At 45.2% G+C, this 22,517-nt stretch overlaps 1 protein-coding gene across 4 annotated transcripts in view; it reads right to left on the bottom strand.

Annotated features, from left to right (window-relative positions):
• LOC112130163 (zinc finger protein 806-like) overlaps window positions 1–683 on the bottom strand; it is a 32,238-nt gene extending 31,555 nt beyond the window's left edge. For all 4 annotated transcript variants that reach the window (XR_010136719.1, XR_010136717.1, XR_010136718.1 and 1 more), the window contains exon 1: window positions 618–683. The gene's annotated coding sequence lies outside the window, so the exon portion shown is untranslated. The remainder of the gene's footprint in view (window positions 1–617) is intronic.
• Window positions 684–22,517: the final 21,834 nt, after the last annotated feature.

Below are 22,517 nucleotides of genomic sequence, written 5' to 3'. Positions count from 1 at the left end.
ACAGTCTGAGTTGTTTCCTTATTGCCAGAAGCCGGAACCTCTGCCCTGAAGTCAGAAATGCCCCAATGGAGTCAGAGCTGCTAAAATCCAGAGTTCAGACCCAAGACAACTCCCCATCCAAGAACCTAGGGGTGCTGAGCCAGAATCGCACGCGCCAAACTGAGCGAGAATAGCCCAACCCATCCTCTATCTCCAGAGAAAAGCTGCTTAAGCAAATCCCTCATCCCATTCAGGGAGGCACAGCCCCAGCCATTACTCCCAAACTCTGAGCCAGCGCCCCTCTGCCCTCATCCACAGATGCACATTCCAAGACTGGACCCTAAGCCTCGACCCAAGGTGGCGCAGCGCAAGTTGCTGTCACGAAACGTGAAGATGCACGTTTTGTCAAACCCAGGGCTGCTCCCCAAACCGAGCCCACGCGCTTCCCATCCCACCCCGGCTAGGTAGGGGCCGCTGAACTTCCCCAGCCTACCCCACCCACGAGGCCTTATCATTGGTCACCAGTCCCCTCTTCCACTCCTCCTACTTCAGTCCACAGGGACGGGTCACAGCTGCACATCCTGCAGCCCTATTCCTGGCTACGCTTCCGAGAGGGGTGCGGTCCACGCGGGACTCACCCCAGCATCCCAAACAATGTCGCCCGCAGCTAGCGTCTGGTACCATGGCGCATGCACAAGGAGGCCTATGGACTACAATCCCCAGAAAGCCCCGCGCGCAGCAGTGGACATTCGCAAGGCTACCAGGGTGAAGGTAGCCTTTGACTTCCGTGCATTTGGAAGTCCTTTGACTTCCGTGCATTCGTCTAAAATAATGACAATCATAATAACGATAAACTATTGAAATGTTAAATAAATCACTATCAACGATGAAAAGAAAAAGTTTCAATATTTTACTACTTGGAAATGAGCACTTTACCATTTTAGTGAAGACTTTTATAGGTTCTTATTTTATAGGCATGTCTTTTAATGTTAAAACCACGAAAGTTTTCAATTAAAATTCACTTAAATATTTCCATCCCCGCCCCCCATCATGTTTTGTTTCTGTTGATGAAGACTGCATAATCTACACTTGCAATATAACATACCCTGTAATTTGTTTCCTAGTCTCAGAAGAAGCAGAATGAATTAACCACCATTGTCTGAATCCTTAATAGGGGAATTACAGGAGTACTCGTTACAACATAACAAGAAAACGCGGGAAGTTTTCAGATTGTTTTTGAAAATTTCCCCTTGTTGGGACTTAGGCTTTATTTTACTTTATGTTATTGCATTTAAGATTTAAGATCATTAAAAAGTCAGGAAACAACAGGTGCTGGAGAGGATGTGGAGAAATAGGAACACTTTTACACTGTTGGTGGGACTGTAAACTAGTTCAACCATTGTGGAAGTCAGTGTGGCGATTTCTCAGGGATCTAGAACTAGAAATACCATTTGACCCAGCAATTCCATTACTGGGTATATACCCAAAGTATTATGAATCATGCTGCTATAAAGACACATGCACACGTATGTTAATTGCGGCAGTATTCACAATGGCAAAGACTTGGAACCAACCCAAATGTCCAACAACGATAGACTGGATTAAGAAAATGTGGCACATATGCACCATGGAATACAATGCAGCCATAATAAATGATGAGTTCATGTCCCTTTTTAGGGGCATGGATGAAGCTGTAAACCATCATTCTCAGCAAACTATAGCAAGGACAAAAAACCAAACAACAAATGTTCTCACTCATAGATGGGAATTGAACAATGAGAACACATGGACACAGGAAGGGGACCATAACACAGCAGGGTATATTCTGGGGTGGGGGGAAGGGGGAGGGATAGCATTAGGAGATATACTTAATGCTAAATGCGTGCAGCACACCAACATGGCACATGTATACATATGTAACAAACCTGCACGTTGTGCACATGTACCCTACAACTTAAAGTATAATAATAATAAAATTTTAAAAATTTAAGATTTCTATTAAAGAAAATTTTCGGTACCCTAATGGGGTAAGAAAATTGAATAAGAATTCCATTAGAGACCCACAGTTTTAGCCTGGAGGAAAGCCTTGATAATGGGTGAGAACAATCTCAGTCCTAGGAATGGTCACCTGGTCCTGCTGGCAGAGGCTCTGCTTGGAATATCTGGCTGGCATTCCGTTTTCCACTCATCCTCAAGCTGTAGGGGTCGTGAGGCAGTTCCAGTCCTAGAATAGACAGGGAAGTGAAGACCCCCACCTCTAGGCAATGGGCAGGAAATGGTTGAATAATATCCAACTATAGCTTGACATTGCAACTTAGGGCACATAAAGGGACAGTGCCATTCTTTTGGTTTATCTCTGTCTTTTGATGTTTACATGTTTGATGTTCTTATATATTGCTCTAAGTTGAAGGATTACTTGATTTAATTTGACATACTTGAATTTTAAAAAACGAGTTCAGGAACATTTTTATTTTTGACCTAATACAAGGTTAATTTTTGTGACATCTGTGTCTATTGGAAAACAATGTGTGTTCTCTATCAGAGGGATATGCATACATTTATATTTTCACCAGAGTTGTTAATTGTTTCTATTTAAATTTCCTACGTGCTTATTTGTGCTTACTTAGATTTTTTCATTATGCATCTGTCAATGATTGAGAAGTTCATGTCAAAAAGGCACCCAGGCTGGGCGTGGTGGCTCAAGCCTGTAATCCCAGTACTTTGGGAGGCTGAAGCAGGTAGACCATGCAGTGAGGATTTCAAGACTACCCTGGCCAGGATGGTGAAACCCTGTCTCTACTCAAAGTACAAAAATTAGCCAGGCATGTTGGCAAGCACATGTAGTCTCAGCTACTTGGGAGGCTGAGACAAGAGAATCGCGTGAACCCAGGAGGCGGAGGTTTCAGTGAGCCGAGATCATGCCACTGCACTCCAGCCTCGGCGACAGAGCGAGACTCTGTCTCAAAAAAAAAAAAAAAAAGGAATAAAGAAAAAGAAAAAGAAATAAAGTCTATAATGGTAAATTTGTCATTTTCCTCTCTATAGAATTTGCTTTATTTATTTATTTAATTTTTTTTTTTTTGAGACTGAGTCTTGCTCTGTTACCCAGGCTGGAGTGCAGTGGCGCCATCTCAACTCACTGCAAGCTCCACCTCCCAGGTTCACGCCATTCTCCTGCCTCAGCCTCCCGAGTAGCTGGGACTACAGGCGCCCGCCACCATGCCCGGCTAATTTTTTTGTATTTTTAGTAGAGGCAGGGTTTCACCGTGTTAGCCAGGATGGTCTCAATCTCCTGACCCCGTGATCCGCCCACCTTCTCCTCAGAAAGTGCTGCGATTACAGATGTGAGCCACCAGGCCTGGCCCAGAAAATTATTTTTAATAAGCTTTCTTCCTTTCTTCCCCTCTCATCTCCCATATTTATGTCTTCTAGAATCTTAACACTAAATTTTCTTTTTTCCTCACATATAACAGTTATTTAGATTTAACCTTAAGATTTACTGTGTATTCTTGCTTGTTGTACATACTGTACATCTTCCTCTAACTTGAATTTGTTTATTTTTCTGGACAGTATTCTTAAGAAGTTTTTTCAGACAGTCTGAAGTTGGTAAGTTCATTGCGTCCTTTTGTCTTATGTCTTCATTCTTCCCTCACAGCAAATGTTGGCTTGCCTGGGCATATGATACTTAGACACAAGTTACAGTTTTTCATACCTTTGAAACATTATCTCTCTCTCTTTTAGTTTTTATTACTGATGAATACTATGATACCAAATTAATTCTTCAACCTCTAATAGGTAATATTTGGGTTTTACTTTTTTCTTGAGGCATTTAGGATTTTTTTCTTTATCAGCTGAAATTTTACCATAATTTAATTTGGTGAGGTTTTTGCTTCTTCCTGTTAAGCACTCAGCAGGAAATTTCAATAAGAATCTCAAATCTCTCCTCCAGCTCTGGGATATTTTATTTTATTTTTTCTTTTGAGGTTTTCCTCCCCATTATTGTATATTCGCTACCTTTGTGATACTCTTATTATCCATATGTTGGTTCCCTTTTTTCATGTCTCCTTATATCCATCATATAACCATCATATATACTAATGTGCCATCTTCTTGCATTACTCTCTGGAATAATCCCTTGCCTAATCTTCCAGCTCACTAATTTGCACATTCAGCAATATGCATCCATTATTCTGCCCATCAATTCATACTTTTGTTTAAAATTCTGAAATAAAATGATTGTCAACTTAGACCCAGTAATAGTTATGCAAACTATTAATTGCCTAAATGGAAAAATACTGGGATTCAGAAAATGTACTTCCTATGTACTCTTTATGTACTCTTAGGAGAAGTAACCCTCATGCTGTTACTTGATTATGTGCTGCAGCAAATGAGGTAATAATTTAAGAAAGAGGAAGACTTAGCATCTAGGGAGTGGGAAATTCGAACCTGGATTTTTTGCTGGATCACAGCGAAAGGAAGTCCCAGGAGACTGAACCAGACAGTAATCAAGCCAAGATGGTAATAAGCCCTCAAGGAAGGATAAAGATGGGGGGATCCAGGAAGGTGGAATCTGGAAAAAGTAGACTCCATACATTATAGAGCATACTTGAAGCACTGAAAACTTGGAGAAATAATAACTATATATAATGTACCAAAAAGCATTTAGAAACACCAGGAAAACAGAAACTGTATGAGTGGTAGTAGAATCATAACCTCCCACATGGCTTTATAGTGAATAATATTAATAGAATTTATATTAATGCATATTAATATAATTATACTAATTGAGACAATGCTGCATTATACTAATGAAGACAATCATCCACACTAATGATACAAGTGGTGTCATATGCTATTGGTAGGTGAAGTAAGATGAGAGACTCTGAAAACTGACAGCTGGATTTGGCGATGTAATCTTAACTAGAGCAGCTATGGGGAAATGTGTGTGCCAGATAAGATGATGCGGAGGTTGTGGGAAGCATGAATGGAGTGAATTTTAAAAGAATTGGAGGAGAGAAACTGAGGCAGTCTCTCTTGACAACTTGTGGTCAAGAACAGCAGTGAAAGGAGGGAGGGTAGCTAGGAAGGCTAATGGAATCAAATACCATTCCATGCCTACCAATACTGGAGATGTTAACCAAGTTCCTAAGTTGATGGAAATGCAGTGAAAGAGAGTGATGCTCTTGATGCTGGAGAATTGAAGGGGCAGCAGCAGGAACAGAGTACCTGACTAGGCAAGAAGAGATAGGATCTTGGGCACAAGCTGAGGGGATTACAGTTAGAAGGAGGCACAGCCCAGCCATGGTGACATGAAGGCATATGGGGATTCAGTGCAAGAAATTTGCTAGATTTCATGGTAGAAGGTGGAATATTTTTCCTGATTGATTTTATTTTCTCAGTGAAAGGAGAAGCAAGGTCATGAGCTAGAAGGGAGATTGCCTGGAAGCAGTGAGCACTGGCTCATTGTCTGTGGCCTGAAATTTAGAGGAAGACCAGGTAGCACAATTGTGTATTTTTTTCTCCAGCCACTGCTCAGGTAAGTTTTTGATACATTTTCTTGCTGTTGTTTTTTATTTTGATTTTTTGAGACAGAGTTTTGCTCTTGTTGCCCACGCTGGAGTGCAATGATGCGATCTCGGCTCACTGCAAGCTCTGCCTCCTGGGTTCAAGCGATTCTCCTGTCTCAGCCTCCTGAGGAGCTGGGGTTACAGGTGCCCACCACCATGCCCCGCTAATTTTTGTATTTTTGGTAGAGATGGGATTTCACCATGTTGGCCAGGATATTCTCGAACTCCTGATCTCAGGAGATCCACCCAACTCAGCCTCCAGAAGTGCTGGGATTAAGGCATGAGCCACCATGCCCAACAACTTTGTGATAAAAATTTGCATTTCATAAGGATAAGAGTTTTGCCACAAAAGCAAGAGAGATAATGGAATGAGAACTCAGGATATATAAAAGGTTGTGGTTAAAATGCACTATGGATTGGGTATGGAGAAAAAAACGTGAACATGAGGTGTGTGATAAAGTCATAGAAATTCATGGGTTTATGAATTGAAGTTTCCCTCAGAACAAGGTATTGCTGGAGTTGGGATACTAGAGGGAAGGATGCATAAACTTCAGGGATGGGGTTGCAGATTGATCATGGAAACTGAGGTTTTGATTTTTTTTTAAATAAGGACTAGTGAATGGCCTTGGAGGAGGATGAACGCAATAGGAAGAAGAACATCATTTGCTTTCCAAAAGTGACAGAGACATTGACATAAAATAAAAAGTTACAAAGTTTTTTAAATACAAAATGCTGTAAATATTCATGTATCTGTAATTTTTATATCACAAAGACCAGAAAAAAATGCATGGCTTTTGTTGTGAAAACAACAAAATCGTGTTTGAATCGTGTGCCCTCCCATCCCAAAAATATGTTCAAGTCCTGACACCCAGTACCTATGAACATGACTTTATTGACCAATAGGATCTTTGCAGATATAATCAAGTTAAGATGAGACCACATTAGCTTAGGGTGGACCTTAATGTAATGATATCTGTCCTAAAAAACAGAAGAAACTTTGGACACTGACACACCCAGAGGGAAAAATGCCATGTTAAGATGGAGGCAAAAACTGGAGTGATACAAGCCAGGGGATGCCAAAGATTGCTGGAAACTGAGGCTAGGAAGAGACAGGGAAGAATTCTTCTCTAGAGCTTTTAGGGAGAGCATGGCCCTGCTGACACCTTGATTTCAGATTTCTATTCTCCAGAATTGTGAGAGAATTAATCTCTGTTGTTTGAAGCCACCCAGTTTCTGGTACTTTCTTACAGCAGCCTGAGGAATCTAATATAGTTTTCAAACACGCATTAAAAAGCACTGAGAAACTAAGATGAAGAACAAAATATAGACTACATATGACAGCTCAAGAATTATTTTCTGAGGGAGATTGCAGAAGTGACCAAATCCTTCACTCTTGACAATGTGACATTGTAGCACCTTATTTCTTCAAGAGCAGAAGTCTATTCCCCATCCCTTGAAAGCTGGCATTGTGACTTGTTTTATCTGACAGAATGCACACCTCTGTTCAGTCTCTTGGGCCTTTGTGACTGCTATGACTTCGTGAGCATGTGACCTGCTGGAGAATAAGACCAAGTGGGGCAGAGTTCCCAGTTGAAGGCCCCACCCCACACCAGGACCCAGCTGGTGCAGTTGACAAGGATGCGTGAGTTCTATTTTATGCAGTGTTAACTTAGAAGTTGACTCAGATGCATGCGTGAGCCTGGCTGAGGCATACTCAAACTACTGATTTATAGAATCATGAGTTAAACACATAGTAGGTTTTGTTTTGTTTTTTGTTTGTTTGTTTGTTTTTGAGACATGGAATCTCCTGTCTCAGCCTCCTAAGTGGCTGGGATTACAGGTGCATGCCACCATATGCAGCTAATTTTTGTATTTTTTGTAGAGACAGGGTTTTGCCATGTTTCCCAGACCGGTCTCAAACTCCACTGCCTAAGCTTCCCAAACTGCAGGGATTAAAGGCCTGAGCCAACTCGCCTGGCTCAAATGGTAGTTTTTGAATGCAATGGATAACATATGTCCCAAAGCAGAAACCATGTAGGTCACATTCATTGATCATAATGCAATTAAATTCACAAAAGGACATAAAAAGTGGTCTGTAAGTTATTTATTCATCTCAAGATTGAAAGGAACCTGAGGACACTCTTTAAATGCAGGCTTGGATTAAAGAGGAAATCAAAATAATAGTCACATACTATTTGAAAATAAATAAAAACAAAAGAAGTACATATCCAAAACAGTGGAACATAGCTTAAAATCATACTCGGAGGAAAACTTGTAACATTGGTTAAATTTATGAAACACAAGAGTGAAAATAAATTAACTTAACTTCCATTTCGAGAAAGTGGTAATAACAGTGGTAGCTGATATGCATTGAGGGTTTGTGTGTTCTAAGTCTTTCATGTGTATTACTTCATTTAATTCTCATGTCACGCTATAAAATGGGCACTTTTATATTGCTATGTTATGGATGAGGACACTGAGGTACAGAGAACAGCATGTCTAGTAAAAGGCAGACCAATTACTAAGCAATCTAGTACAACAAACTGAGAGGAAGTTTCCAGAGCTCAAGCTTTTTTTTTTTTTTTGACAGAGTTTTGATCTTTTTGCATAGGCTGGAGTGCAATGGCACTATCTCAGCTCACTGAAACCTTTGCCTCCTGGGTTCAAGCGATTCTCCTTCCTCAGACTCCCAATTAGCTGTGATTATAGGCCTGAGCCACCACGCCCCGCTAATTTTTTGATTTTAGTAGAGAAGGGGTTTCACAAAGGTCGTCAGGCTGGTCTTGAACTCCTGACCTCACGCAATCCACCCGCCTCAGCCTCCCAAAGTGCTGGGATTAGAGGCATGAGCCACTGTGCCTGGCCCCATGCTCTTAACACTGAAATATCTATGTCTCAGATATACAGCAGCAAAACAAAACCAGAGAAAGTGGAAAGCAGATAATACAGAAGAAACAGAGGTGAAATGAAGAATATAATACTCAGGGAATATATAGGGAACACAAATATATTTAACAAGCAGTATAAATGCTAAATAAAACAACAACCTCAGAAGAAACCTAAGGTTCATCCCCAAATAGGAAGTCCATTCTGAAGGCTCTAAGAGATAAATAACACAAACCTACAATGAGATGATTATTAGAATAAACTTTTCCAGAGAGCAGAACGTGTTAGGAGCTTCTTAACTTATTACATTACTTCCACAAATCCTAGTATAATCTTGATAACCAAATTATACCCTAACAGAGCAACAAAAAAACAACAATAACAACAACAACCAAAAAAAACAAAAAAGCCAGAAAACTAAAGGAAAATGTCTCAATGAACAGAACTGAAAAATTTTATGAAAAGCAGTAAACAAAATCCATCAACATATTAAAATTATTACATTACAACAGTAATGCATGGAAATTCATCATTACTTCATTTAGCAATATAATTCATCTTTTTAAGAAATATTACTTTCTAAAACATATCACCATGAAAACAAATGTCAATCAACAGGTTAAAAGTAAATTTCTTGTTAATACATATAACAGAAGAAAAAAGATCAAAACCTAGAAAAAAATACACACAAAGAGTTCATAAATAAGATGAATATCTAAACAGAAAGAAACAAGGAGTAAATAGCAAGGGGAATACAAAGGAATAAGCTTACAAGAGGATGAAGAGGCAGGGAGAGATGGCTCACACCTGTAATACCAGCACATTGAAAGGTCAAGGCAGGAGGAGAGCTTGAGCCCAGGAGTTTGAGACAAGCCTGGGCAACATAGTGAGACCTCGACTCTACAAAAAATTTAAAAGAAAGTAATCAGGTGCAGTGGTGCACACCTGTAGTTCTAGTTACTCAAGAGACTGAGGATCGCCTGGGGCTCTAATTGTATCATTGCAGTCAAGCCTGGGAGACAGGGTGAGATCCTGTCTCAAAAAATAAGAGGATGGCCAATATCTCCTACATGGAAAAATTAACATAATGTAATGCCATAATTGTTCGCCTGATGGAAAAAGACTAAAAGGATTAATAAGAGCCAGGTTTTTTTGTTTGTTTGTTTTTGTTTTGAGATGGAGTCTTGCTCTGTCACCCAGGCTGGAGTGCAGTGGCATGTGATCTTGGCTCACTGCAACTTCAACCTCCCAGGTTGAGGCAATTCTAGTGCCCCAGTCTCCCAAGTAGCTGGGATGACAGGCGTCCACCACTTAAGCAAAAACAAACACACAAACCCCAAACTCTATTCCTAACTATACACAAATATGTGTGTAAATATATAGAAACCGATCGGAAACAACTAAGTTGAAATTATTAATAACGGTGATTTTGGGAGGAAAATGAAAGTAACAAGATAGAGGAGGTTGATATAGCAATGAGGACATTCATTTTAACTTAAAAAAATTAAAACATAAGCAAATATTATCTTAAACATGCATGTAATTTGCATTAGCTAAAAGAGAAATGAAGTCCCAGAAATATGCCGACCTTTAAGAAAACACTAGTGATGTGAAGTCATTATCCTCAGCAAACTAATCCAGGAACAGACAACCAAACACCACATTCTCACTTATAGTGGGAGCTTAAAAATGAGAACACATGGACACAGGAAGGGGAACAACACACATTGGGGCCTGTCATGGGGTGGGGTTGGGGGAGGGAGAGCATTAAGAAAAATAGCTCATGCATGCTGGGCTTAATACCTAGGTGATGGGTTGACAGGTGCAGCAAACCACCATGGCACACGTTTACCTATGTAACAAATCTGCACATCCTGCCCATATGCCCTAGAACTCAAAAATAAAACAAAACGCTAGCGGTAAAATAAAGTCTCAAAATGAAAAAGTGACAGACAAATTTTTGGTTCAAATAATGGTTTTCAACCCAGGTGTCATAAAGTAAAGACAAAGAATTTGATTACAAATTGCAATTAAGACATATAGCAAATGACTAGAAAAATTATTCTCAACACATTTGACGGTTAGTAGCTAATTTCCTTAAGAGGAAATGGTCACAAAACAATGAAAGGGGGAAAACGAACATTTGAAAATGGATGAAAAGCTAGGCCTGGTGGTGTTTGCCTGTGGTCCCAGCTACTCAAGAGGCTGTTGCAGGGGAATTGTTTGAGCCCAGGGATTGGAGGCTGTAGTAAGCTGTGATTGGACCACTACAGTTCAGCGTGGATGACACAGCAAGACGTTGTCTCTAATTTTTTTTAAATTTTTGAGACGGAGTCTAGCTTTGTAGCCAGGCTGGAGTGCAATACCGCCATTTCGGCTCCCTCCAACCTCTGCCTACCAGGTTCAAGGGATTCTTCTGCCTCAGCCACTTGAGTACCTGGGACAACAGGCGCCAGCTACCACGCAGGTAATTTTTGAATTTTTAGTAGAGACGGGGTTTCGCAGTGTTGGTCAGGATGGTCTCGATATCTTGTCCTCGTGATCTGCCTCTCTCGGCCTCCCAAAGTGCTGGGATTGCAGGTGCGAGCCAGTGCTCCCGGCATAAAAGATTTTTTTAAATTAAAAATTAAATAATTAAAAAGTGGGTGAAAGACACGACAAGGCAGTGAAAAGAAAAATGAGTAAAAGACATCAACTATGACCACCTTGATTGTTAGCAATAAAATGAAAACCAACATCCTTTTTATATATCAAAGATTAAACATTTTTATTGTAAATCAAGTGAACCTCAATAGTGTGAGAAAAGAGACCCGTTTACATTTTAGGCTGAGTGAAAAAAACAAAAACTATATTTCCTCCACTCTCATATCACAACAATTAACAAAGAAGATTTCTGTGTCAACAGGTCCAGGGATTTCTCTCGGTCAGTCAAGCACACAATGCATTCTACTCTCGACATTAGTTGGGTGTCTTCTAATTCAATTATGAGGCTATCTACCTGGACATAGCGTTAGATTCCCCAGGGCTTTGTTCCACAAGACTGGCCTCCCACTCTAATACAAATGGCAAGTCCTAGGTTGTTTTACCTGTGCTTCCGACCAAGAGGCTATAAATCAGGTTTCCACCACTCCTGATTTAGCTGCATTAATTTCCTAGAACACCTGACAGCAAGCAGGAAAACACTTACATTTACCATTTTATTATAGCGGATATGGCAAAAAATTCAGAAAAAAGATTCATGGGGTTCGGCATGGGGGGAGGGGCGCACTACATTCCAGGAAGTTTTACTTAGAAGCTCTCTAAAGCCAGTCCTTTTCAGTTATTATGGAGACTTCATTATACAGGCATCATGAGTTAAACCATAGGCTATTGGTGAACAACTCACCCTGAGGCTCTCAAGCCTCCCTGGAAATTGGGGGTGAGGCATTGCCATTCAAAGTCTGAGTAAAATAATTTACACAAACTGAAATTTAAAACAAATTACCATAACTGAAAACTTAATTAGATGATTGAATTATCTGGAGCCACACCTTGATATTCCTAACGCAAGCACACTCATCCAATGAATGCTCCGCCCAACTGGCACCGGAGTCTCTACGGGGTTCCAGAGTAGAAGAATGTTTATACAATGTATATCTCCAATTTTTCTTCAAAGCCTTTTCAATTACAAGGGTAATTCTTAAGCTGCCATGCATCAGGGTTAGGGGGAGGGCTTGTTACAACACAGATCTGAGATCTCCAGGGTTTGTGGGTTACAAGGACGCTGCTGGTCTCAAAACCACAATGAGGGAACCACAGAATCACTAGATGGTTTTCAGTGTTTCAGTGTATTTAATTCATAATGTAGTTGACGAAAAAAGCTTGTAAGTTCCTAGATTATCCCAAATGTGTCACAAGACATCAAATCAGGAGAGCAGTTTCCAACGAGGTGTAGCCTGGGAAAGTGGGGATGACTCAAGGAAAGGAGGAGAGAAAGTCCGCCTTTTCCGACATCAGGCAGAGCCCAAGGCTATTTAAACCCACCCTGGCGGGCCTGTACTCAGATCTTCCAAGAGCGGAGCAGGCGCCGGAGCGTTATGCTGGCTCTGCGTGGACTTCGAGCTTACAGCGTCTTGCGACTTGGAAGCGGATTCAGAGGACAGAACAGAATACTTGGGTAATTGCATCTCTGTCTGTCTATCTGTCTCATAGGTTGGTTTATTTCCATTTTCTTGAGGAGCACATACCTCACAATACACACATACACACACACACACAAACACACACGCACTCCTTCATTCTGTGGGTTAGAAAATTGGTAGGGGTCCCTGGGAGCTACAGGTTTCCTAATTATGTCTGCACCTAAGAACAGTAGGGTCTTGTCTGCCTCTTCTTATGAATGGTGCCCCAGGCCGGATTCCCCAAGATCCATGCTAGCCTCACCCAGCTTCTCCCTCTTCCCTCTCAGAAACTCAGACTTAAGAGGAATCTCCTCACCAGGGATCAGGAGCTACAATTCACCATCCCCGAGGGCTTCACCACACTCACCTCTGTCATCACCAGAATCCCACAAGCTCCCATTTCCCTTTCCTCACCGTGATGGGAAATCAATGAAGCCTTTGGGCTCTCCCGTGTCCTCCTCTGGGGATTCTTTAGAGTCACCAGGTTCATCAATAATATACCATATGTTCTTAGTGCCATCATTTACCAGCTCAACCCCAGCTCTCGGGGAGTCTCCTGTGTCTCCCAGCTACTCTCCAAACAACCCAGGATTTCAGCAGGAGTCAGACCCCACACCCAGGAATGACCTACAAACTCACGAGCCTCACGGTGCTCCTCACGTATGTCTCTCATCTCTTCACAACCAGGCCTCAAGGACTCTGCCGTGTCTCCCAATTACTTTCCAGCCATCCCCAGGTTTCTACGGGAGTCAGCCACATGCACTCAGGAGTCCCCTAGAGACTCACAGGTCTTGGGAGATTATGAGGGGTCCCCCAGGGCAGACTCCTCAAAATTCATGCCTGACTCACCAAGCTTCTCCCTCTCCCCTCCCAGAAACTCAGACCCAAGGGTCAGCTCCTCACCAGGGATGTGGAAGTACTCTACGTCATCCCGCAGGGCTTCACCACTCACATCCATCATCAACAGATTTTCACAAATTTACATTTCCCTTTCCTAACCAAGAAAGACAATCACTCATGTCACTGTGCTCTCCCATGACCTCCTCTGGAGATTCTTCATGGTCACCTCATTCATCAATAATATGCCATATGTTCTTACTGCCATCATCCAACAGCTTACCCCCAGGCAAAAATGACTCTCCTGTCTCTCCCAGCTACTCTCCAACTATGCCCAGATTTCAGCGGGAGTCCGTCTCCTATACACCAGAAACAAGTGCAAACCCAGAGACCTCAGTGAGATCCTCGCCAGTCTCTCTCACGACTTCACCCCCAGCCCTGTCGGACACTCCTGTCTGTCCCAATAACTATCCAACCACGCCCACATTTCAGCGGGAGTCACTTCCAGGCACCCCGGAATCACCACCAAACTCACCAATTTCACTCAATTACTCCCAAGTCTCCCTCATGTCTTCACCAGCCCTCAGGGACTCTCCTGTGGGTCCCACTACTCTCAAACCACGCCCACATTTCAGCGGGAGTCAGGTCCAGGCACCCCGGAATCACCACCAAACTCACCAGTTTCTCTCAATTACTCCCCAGTCTCCCTCATGTCTTCACCAGCCCTCAGGGACTCTCTTGTGGGTCCCAACTACTCTCAATCCACGCCCACATTTCAGCGGGAGACAGCTCCAGGCACCCCGGAATCACCACCAAACTCACCAATTTCACTCAATTACTCCCAAGTCTCCCTCATGTCTTCACCAGCCCTCAGGGACTCTCCTGTGGGTCCTAACTACTCTCAAACCACGCCCACATTTCAGCGGAAGTCAGTTCCACGCACACCGGAATCACCACGAAACTCACCAGTTTCACTCAATTACTCTCCCGTCTCTCTCATGTCTTCACCAGCCCTCAGGGACTCTCCTGTCTGTCCCAGCTACTATCCAACCATGCCCAGATGTCAGCTGGAGTCAGTTCCAGGCTAACCGGAATCACCAACAAACTCACCAGTTTCACTGAGTTACACCCCGGTCTCTATCATGTCTTCACCCCCAGCCCTCAGGGACTCTCCTGTGTGTCCCCGCTACTCTCCAACCACGCCCAGATTTCAGCGGGAGTCAGTTCCAGGCACCCAGGGATCACCTACAAACTCCCCAGTTTCACTGAGTTACTCCCCGGTCTCTCTCATGTCTTCACCCCCAGCCCCCTGGGACTCCCCTGTCTGTCCCAGCTACTCTCCTGCCACGCCCAGATTCCAGCGGGAGTCAGCCTCCTGCATTCCGGAGTCACCTACAGACTCACAGACCTCACTGAGATCCTCCCTGGTCTCTCTCAGGTCTTTGCCCTCAGCCCACAGGGACTCTTGTGTCTCTTTCAGCTACTCTCAAAAGTTCTCTAGATTCCAGCTGGAGTCGGTTCCAGGCACCCAGGACACAACACCAAACTCACCAATTTCACTGACTTACTCCCCATTCTCGCTCATGTTGTCACCTCCAGCCCTCAGGGACTCTTCTGTCTCTCTCAGCTACTCTCCAACCATCTCCCGATTTCACCTGGAGTCAGCTTCCCACACCCAGGAATCACCTGCAGACTCACGGACCTTACTGCATCCCTCCCCCATTTCCTTCACCTCTTCACTCCCAGCCCTCAGGGACTCTCCTGCGTCTCCCAGCTTCTCTCCAGCCTTCCCCAGATTTCTGCCGCAGTCAGCCCCAGGCACCCAGGAGAACCCTAGACACTCACAGGCCTCACGAGACTATCTCCCTATGACCTGTATCTATACAGGGATGGCTCCCACCTATCCCTCAGTGACCCCAAACCCATCTCCACTTACACTCAGACACTCCCAGGGCCTGACAGCTACTCCCCCTTATCGTCCTTCAGTTCGAAGCCCTGGCCAATCTACTAGCCAACATGACGCAGTTACCTGGCCATTTCTCCACATTTCTGGTGCGGGCCCCACACCCAGCCGCAGAAGAGCCTCTCCTGCATTCCGTCCTCACACACAGGCCTGTCCATCTACTTGCTACTGTCACACTCTTGCCAGCAGAAGAGGCCCCTGTATTGGCCGATATCACCACCCAGGCTATCCTCACCCCACAGCTGTGCAGCGGGACCCTCCTGCTGGCCCACCTGGCTGCCAGAGCCCATGCGGACACGAGCCTCCAGCATGTCGGCGTCCCTGCGGGCGACACTACCGGTGACATGGCTAGCATGACCCTCCTCCCTGGCAGTGACACTGTTGATGTCAGCCCCACTCGCAGATCTGTCATTTGTACATAAGGCCGTTTCCCCTTTTCTCTCTCTCTTCCATTCACAGGGCTATTCGTTCTCTCTGTTTCTGCCTCCGTTTCAGATATTTACTCACCTATTTCTCTTTCACTATGTCTGCCGTGGTCTCGATGAGAGTGTGCCACATAAGATTCCCCCATTAATAGTCATGAATTGAGTGGCTTTTACTGTATTTCTGGTTGTGCACATTCCATTTTAATTCGCAATCCATTTTAGAACATTTTATCACCCCCGACCAGAGAAAAACCCTGTAAACATTGGTCACTCCTCATTCTCCCTCAAACCCTCTCCCTGACCCTCAGCCCTAGGTAACAACTACATAGAGCCATCAACCCCATATCCATAGATTTCCATATTGTGGGCATTTCATATAAACACAATTGCACAATATGTGAACTTTTGTGACTGACTTTACACTTAGTACAATATTTTCAAGATTCATCCACATTCTAGCCATACCCACAGTGGGAAACCATTTTCTTTCTTTTTGGTTTTAGTAACACCGGGTGTTTTCTCCTTCCTTCCTTCTCTCCTTCCTTCCTTCCTTCCTTCCTTCCTTCCTTCCTTCCTTCCTTCCTCCTATTTCTCTCTTACACCTTCTGCCCTCTCTGCTTCATAGGCCTTAGCTGCATCCTACGTTCTGCGTTTTTTTTGGGAAATCCTCGGCAGTTTCCGGAAAATTGTGTTATTGTTACTATTTACCGCTGTCTCTCATTCATGATTCTCCATCAATTGTAAACCTCTATTGGTTTTTCCCGAGTCACTAAGTATATTTTAATTAGGTACGCCTGTTTTTGTTTATACAGCCATTTCTGGAGTACAGGGTCACATACTCAAAAACACTGTGTAACTCAAAAACTCATCTAATATCCCAATATACCCATCACAAAATTGAAAAATCATAAATCAAACCATCATAAGTCACGGTTTGTCCGTGGATATGGGCTTCATCAATTCCATTGTATTCAATAATGCTGTACACCATTAACAGTGGCAGACTGTTGGGGAGTGGATTTTGATAGCATTTTAAAAAACAGTTATTAGAGGGATACTTTAACCTGACTGAATATCTGATCTAATTGTATTAGCACGGTGAATGATTATGTGAAATGTTTTGAGACAGAGTAGTACATTTGTGAATGAAATTTTATGGCTTTTTTCACTTAGTAGGAACCTTTGTGTGCGGAAAGCTGAGAAAATTACTTTCTGCTGTAGAGTCTGGCATTCATTGTAGATTAAAGCTTATTTTTCTGCGAATAAATCTTATTCAATAAAATACTATTTTTTAAAAGAAAAAGAAGAAAAACACTTGTGATGTGTAGTCATTATCCTCAGCAAAGTAATCCGGAAAGGAAAACCAAACACCGTATTCTCACTTATCATGGGAGCGGAAAAATGGGATCACATGGACACAGGAAGGGGAACAACACACACTGGGGCCTGTCGGGAGGCAGAGCATTAGGAAAAACAGCTAATGCATGCCGGGCTTAATAACTAGGTGATGGGTTGACAGGTGCAGCAAACCACCATGGCACACGTTTACCTTTGTAACAAATCTGCACATCCTGCACATATACCCCAGAACTTAGAAACGAAACGAAACGAAACGGAAACACAATAACAAAAGGCTAGCGGCAAACTAAAGTTTCAAACTCAGAATGTGACGGACCCACTTTGGTTCAAATCATGGTTCTCAACCCAGGTGCCATAAGGTCAGGATAAAGAATTTGGTTACATATTGTAAATAAGACATACAGCAAATGACTAGAAAAGTTATTCTCAACCTATGTGTGTCTTGTAATTCAAGGATGACGCTATCTACCGGGACACAGCATTAGATTCCAAAGGGCTCAGTCCCGCAAGACTGGCCTCCCACTCTATTAACAATGGGAAGCCCAGCGTTGTTTTACCTCTGCTTCTTAGCAACTGGCTATAAATCGGGTTTCCACCACTCGCAGTTTTAGTTGCATTAATTTGCTGGAAGAGTTCACAGCACGCAGGGAAACACTTACATTTACCATTTTATTATAGCGGATGTTGCCAAAAATTCAGAAAAAAGACTTTGGGCCCGGCATGTGGGGAGGGGCGCACTACCTTCCAGGAAGTGTTATCCAGAAGCCCTCTAAACCCAGTCCTTTCGGGTTTTTATGGAGACCTCATTCTATAGGCGTGATGGGTTAAACCATAGGCTATTGGTGAGCAACTCAACCTGAGGCTCTCAACCCTCCCTGGAAATTGGGGTTGAGGCTTTCCCATTCTCAGTCTGAGTAAGGGAATTTACATGAACGGAATTTTAAAAGAGATTAGCATAGCTGGAAACTTAATTAGGTGATTGAATTATCCGGAGCCACACCTTGATGTTCCTAACCCGAGCACCCTCATCCAACGAATGCTCCACCCAACTGGCTCCCAAGTCTCTACGTGGTTCCAGAGCAAAGGAATGTTTATACAGGGCATATCTCCACGTTTTCTTCAAAGTCTTTTCGCTTCCACGGGTAATTCTTAAACTGCCATGCATCAGGGTCAGGGGGAGGGCTTGTTACAACACAGATCTGTGGATCTCCGGGGTTTGAGGGTTGCAAGGACGCTGCTGGTGTCAAAACCACAAGGTGAGAACCACAGAACCACGAGTTGGTTTTCAGTGTTTCAGTGCATTTAATTCATAATATATTTGGCCAAGAAAACTTGTAAGTTCTTAGATTGTCCCAAATGTGGCGCATGAAATCAAATCAGGAGAAGAGTTTCCTAGGAGGTGTAGCCTGGGAAAGTTGGGGGTGACTGATGGAAAGGAGGAGCGAAGCTCCGCCCTTTCCGCTGCTAGGCTGCGCCCGAGGCTATTTAAACCCACCCTGGCGGGCCTGTACTCAGATCTTCGCAGAGCGGAGCAGCGGCCGGAGCGTTTTGCGGGCTCTGCGTGGACTTGGAGCTTACAGCGTCTTGCGACTTGGAAGCGGATTCAGAGGACAGGACAGAACACTTGGGTAAGTGTATCTCTGTCTGTCTGTCTGTCTGTCTGTCTCATTGGTTGGTTTATTTCCATTTTGTTGAGGAGCACATACCTCACAACACACACACAAACACACACACACACACACACACACACTCGTTCATTCTGCGGGTTCGAAATTTGGTAGGGGTCCCTGGGAGCTACAGGTTTCCTAGTCATGTCTGCACCTAAGAACAGTAGGGTCTTGTCTGCCTCTTCTTATGAAAGGTCCCCCAGCCCGGACTCCCCAAGATCCATGCTAGCCTCACCCAGCTTCTCCCTCTCCCCTCTCAGAAACTCAGACTTAAGAGGAAGCTCCTCACCAGGGATCCGGAGCTACCATTCACCATCCCCTAGGGCTTCTCCACACTCACCTCTGTCATCACCAGAATCCCACAAGCTCCCATTTCCCTTTCCTCACCGTGATGGGCAATCAATGAAGCCTTTGGGCTCTCCCGTGTCCTCCTCTGGGGATTCTTTAGAGTCACCAGGTTCATCAATAATATACCACATGTTCTTACTGCCATCACCCAGCAGCTCACAACCAGCTCTCGGGGAGACTCTTGTGTCTCCCAGCTACTCTCCAAACAACCCCAGATTTCAGCTGGAGTCAGCCCCCCACACCCAGGAATCACCTACAAACTCACGGGCCTCACGGTGCTCCTCCCCTATGTCTTTCATCTCTTCAACCCCAGGCCTCAGGGACTCTCCCGTGTCTCCCACTTACTCTCCAGCCATCCCCAGGTTTCTGCGGGAGTCAGCCCCATGCACCCAGGAGTCCCCCAGGGACTCACAGGTTTCGGGAGATTGTGAGCGGTCCCCCGTCCCTGACGCCTCAGGATTCATGCCCGCCTCACCCAGCTTTTCCCTCTCCCCTCCCAGAAACTCAGACCCAAGGGTCAGCTCCCCACCAGGGATGTGGAAGTACTCTACATCATCCCGCAGGGCTTCACCACTCTCACATCCATCATCAACAGAATTTCACAACGTGACATTTCCCTTTCCTAACCAAGCAGGACAATCACTCATGTCATTGTGCTCTCCCGTGTCCTCCTCCGGAGATTCTTCACAGTCACCTCATTCATCAATAGTATACCATATGTTCCTACTGCCATCATCCAGCAGCTCACCCCCAGCCGTCAATGACTCTCCTGTCTGTCCCAGCTACTCTCCAACTACGCCCAGATTTCAGCGGGAGTCGGTCTCCCACACCCCAGAAGCACCTACAAACTCACAGACTTCAGTGAGATCCTCGCCCGTCTCTCTCACGTCTTCACCCCCAGCCCTTACGGACCCTCCTGTCTCTCTCAACTACTATCCAACCACGCCCACATTTCAGCGGGAGTCAGTTCCAGCAACCCAGGGATCACCAGCAAGCTCACCACTTTCACTGAGTTACTCCCCAGTCTCTAGCACGTCTTTATCCCCAACCCTCAGGGACTCTCCTGTCTGTCCCAGCTACTCTCCAACCACGCCCACATTTCAGCGGGAGTCCGTTGCAGGCACCCAGAAATCACCACCAAACTCACCAATTTCACTGCGTTACTCCCCAGTCTCTCTCATGTCTTCACCATCCCTCAGGGACTCTCCTGTCTGTCCCAGCTGCTCTCCAACCACGCCCACATTTCAGCGAGAGTCAGTTGTAGGCACCCAGAAATCACCACCAAACTCACCAATTTCACTGCGTTACTCCCCAGTCTCTCTCATGTCTTCACCATCCCTCAGGGACTCTCCTGCCTGTCCCAGCTACTCTCCAACCACGCCCACATTTCAGCGGGAGTCACTTCCAGGCACCCCGGAATCACCACCAAACTCACCAATTTCACTCAATTACTCCCCAGTCTCCCTCATGTCTTCACCAGCCCTCAGGGACTCTCCTGTGGGTCCCAACTACTCTCAAACCACGCCCACATTTCAGCGGGAGTCAGTTCCAGGCACCCCGGAATCACCACCAAACTCACCAGTTTCACTCAATTACTCTCCAGTCTCTCTCATGTCTTCACCAGCCCTCAGGGACTCTCCTGCCTGTCCCAGCTACTCTCCAGCCACGCCCGGATGTCAGCTGGAGTCAGTTCCAGGCACCCCGGAGTCACCACCAAACTCACCAGTTTCACTGAGTTACTCCCCGGTCTCTCTCATGTCTTCACCCCCAGCCCTCAGGGACTCTCCTGTGTGTCCCCGCTACTCCCCAACCACGCCCAGATTTCAGCGGGAGTCAGTTCCAGGCACCCAGGGATCACCTACAAACTCCCCAGTTTCACTGAGTTACTCCCCGGTCTCTCTCATGTCTTCACCCCCAGCCCCCTGGGACTCCCCTGTCTGTCCCAGCTACTCTCCTGCCACGCCCAGATTCCAGCGGGAGTCAGCCTCCTGCATTCCGGAGTCACCTACAGACTCACAGACCTCACTGAGATCCTCCCTGGTCTCTCTCAGGTCTTTGCCCTCAGCCCACAGGGACTCTTGTGTCTCTTTCAGCTACTCTCAAAAGTTCTCTAGATTCCAGCTGGAGTCGGTTCCAGGCACCCAGGACACAACACCAAACTCACCAATTTCACTGACTTACTCCCCATTCTCGCTCATGTTGTCACCTCCAGCCCTCAGGGACTCTTCTGTCTCTCTCAGCTACTCTCCAACCATCTCCCGATTTCACCTGGAGTCAGCTTCCCACACCCAGGAATCACCTGCAGACTCACGGACCTTACTGCATCCCTCCCCCATTTCCTTCACCTCTTCACTCCCAGCCCTCAGGGACTCTCCTGCGTCTCCCAGCTTCTCTCCAGCCTTCCCCAGATTTCTGCCGCAGTCAGCCCCAGGCACCCAGGAGAACCCTAGACACTCACAGGCCTCACGAGACTATCTCCCTATGACCTGTATCTATACAGGGATGGCTCCCACCTATCCCTCAGTGACCCCAAACCCATCTCCACTTACACTCAGACACTCCCAGGGCCTGACAGCTACTCCCCCTTATCGTCCTTCAGTTCGAAGCCCTGGCCAATCTACTAGCCAACATGACGCAGTTACCTGGCCATTTCTCCACATTTCTGGTGCGGGCCCCACACCCAGCCGCAGAAGAGCCTCTCCTGCATTCCGTCCTCACACACAGGCCTGTCCATCTACTTGCTACTGTCACACTCTTGCCAGCAGAAGAGGCCCCTGTATTGGCCGATATCACCACCCAGGCTATCCTCACCCCACAGCTGTGCAGCGGGACCCTCCTGCTGGCCCACCTGGCTGCCAGAGCCCATGCGGACACGAGCCTCCAGCATGTCGGCGTCCCTGCGGGCGACACTACCGGTGACATGGCTAGCATGACCCTCCTCCCTGGCAGTGACACTGTTGATGTCAGCCCCACTCGCAGATCTGTCATTTGTACATAAGGCCGTTTCCCCTTTTCTCTCTCTCTTCCATTCACAGGGCTATTCATTCTCTCTGTTTCTGCCTCCGTTTCAGATATTTACTCACCTATTTCTCTTTCACTATGTCTGCCGTGGTCTCGATGAGAGTGTGCCACATAAGATTCCCCCATTAATAGTCATGAATTGAGTGGCTTTTACTGTATTTCTGGTTGTGCACATTCCATTTTAATTCGCAATCCATTTTAGAACATTTTATCACCCCCGACCAGAGAAAAACCCTGTAAACATTGGTCACTCCTCATTCTCCCTCAAACCCTCTCCCTGACCCTCAGCCCTAGGTAACAACTAC

The sequence above is a fragment of the Pongo abelii genome, chromosome 14 (assembly GCF_028885655.2).
Source record: "Pongo abelii isolate AG06213 chromosome 14, NHGRI_mPonAbe1-v2.0_pri, whole genome shotgun sequence".
Classification (NCBI taxonomy): Eukaryota; Metazoa; Chordata; class Mammalia; order Primates; family Hominidae; genus Pongo; species Pongo abelii.
The sequence above is the reverse complement of the archived record's forward strand: the minus strand, read 5'-3'. Positions and strand labels throughout refer to the sequence as shown.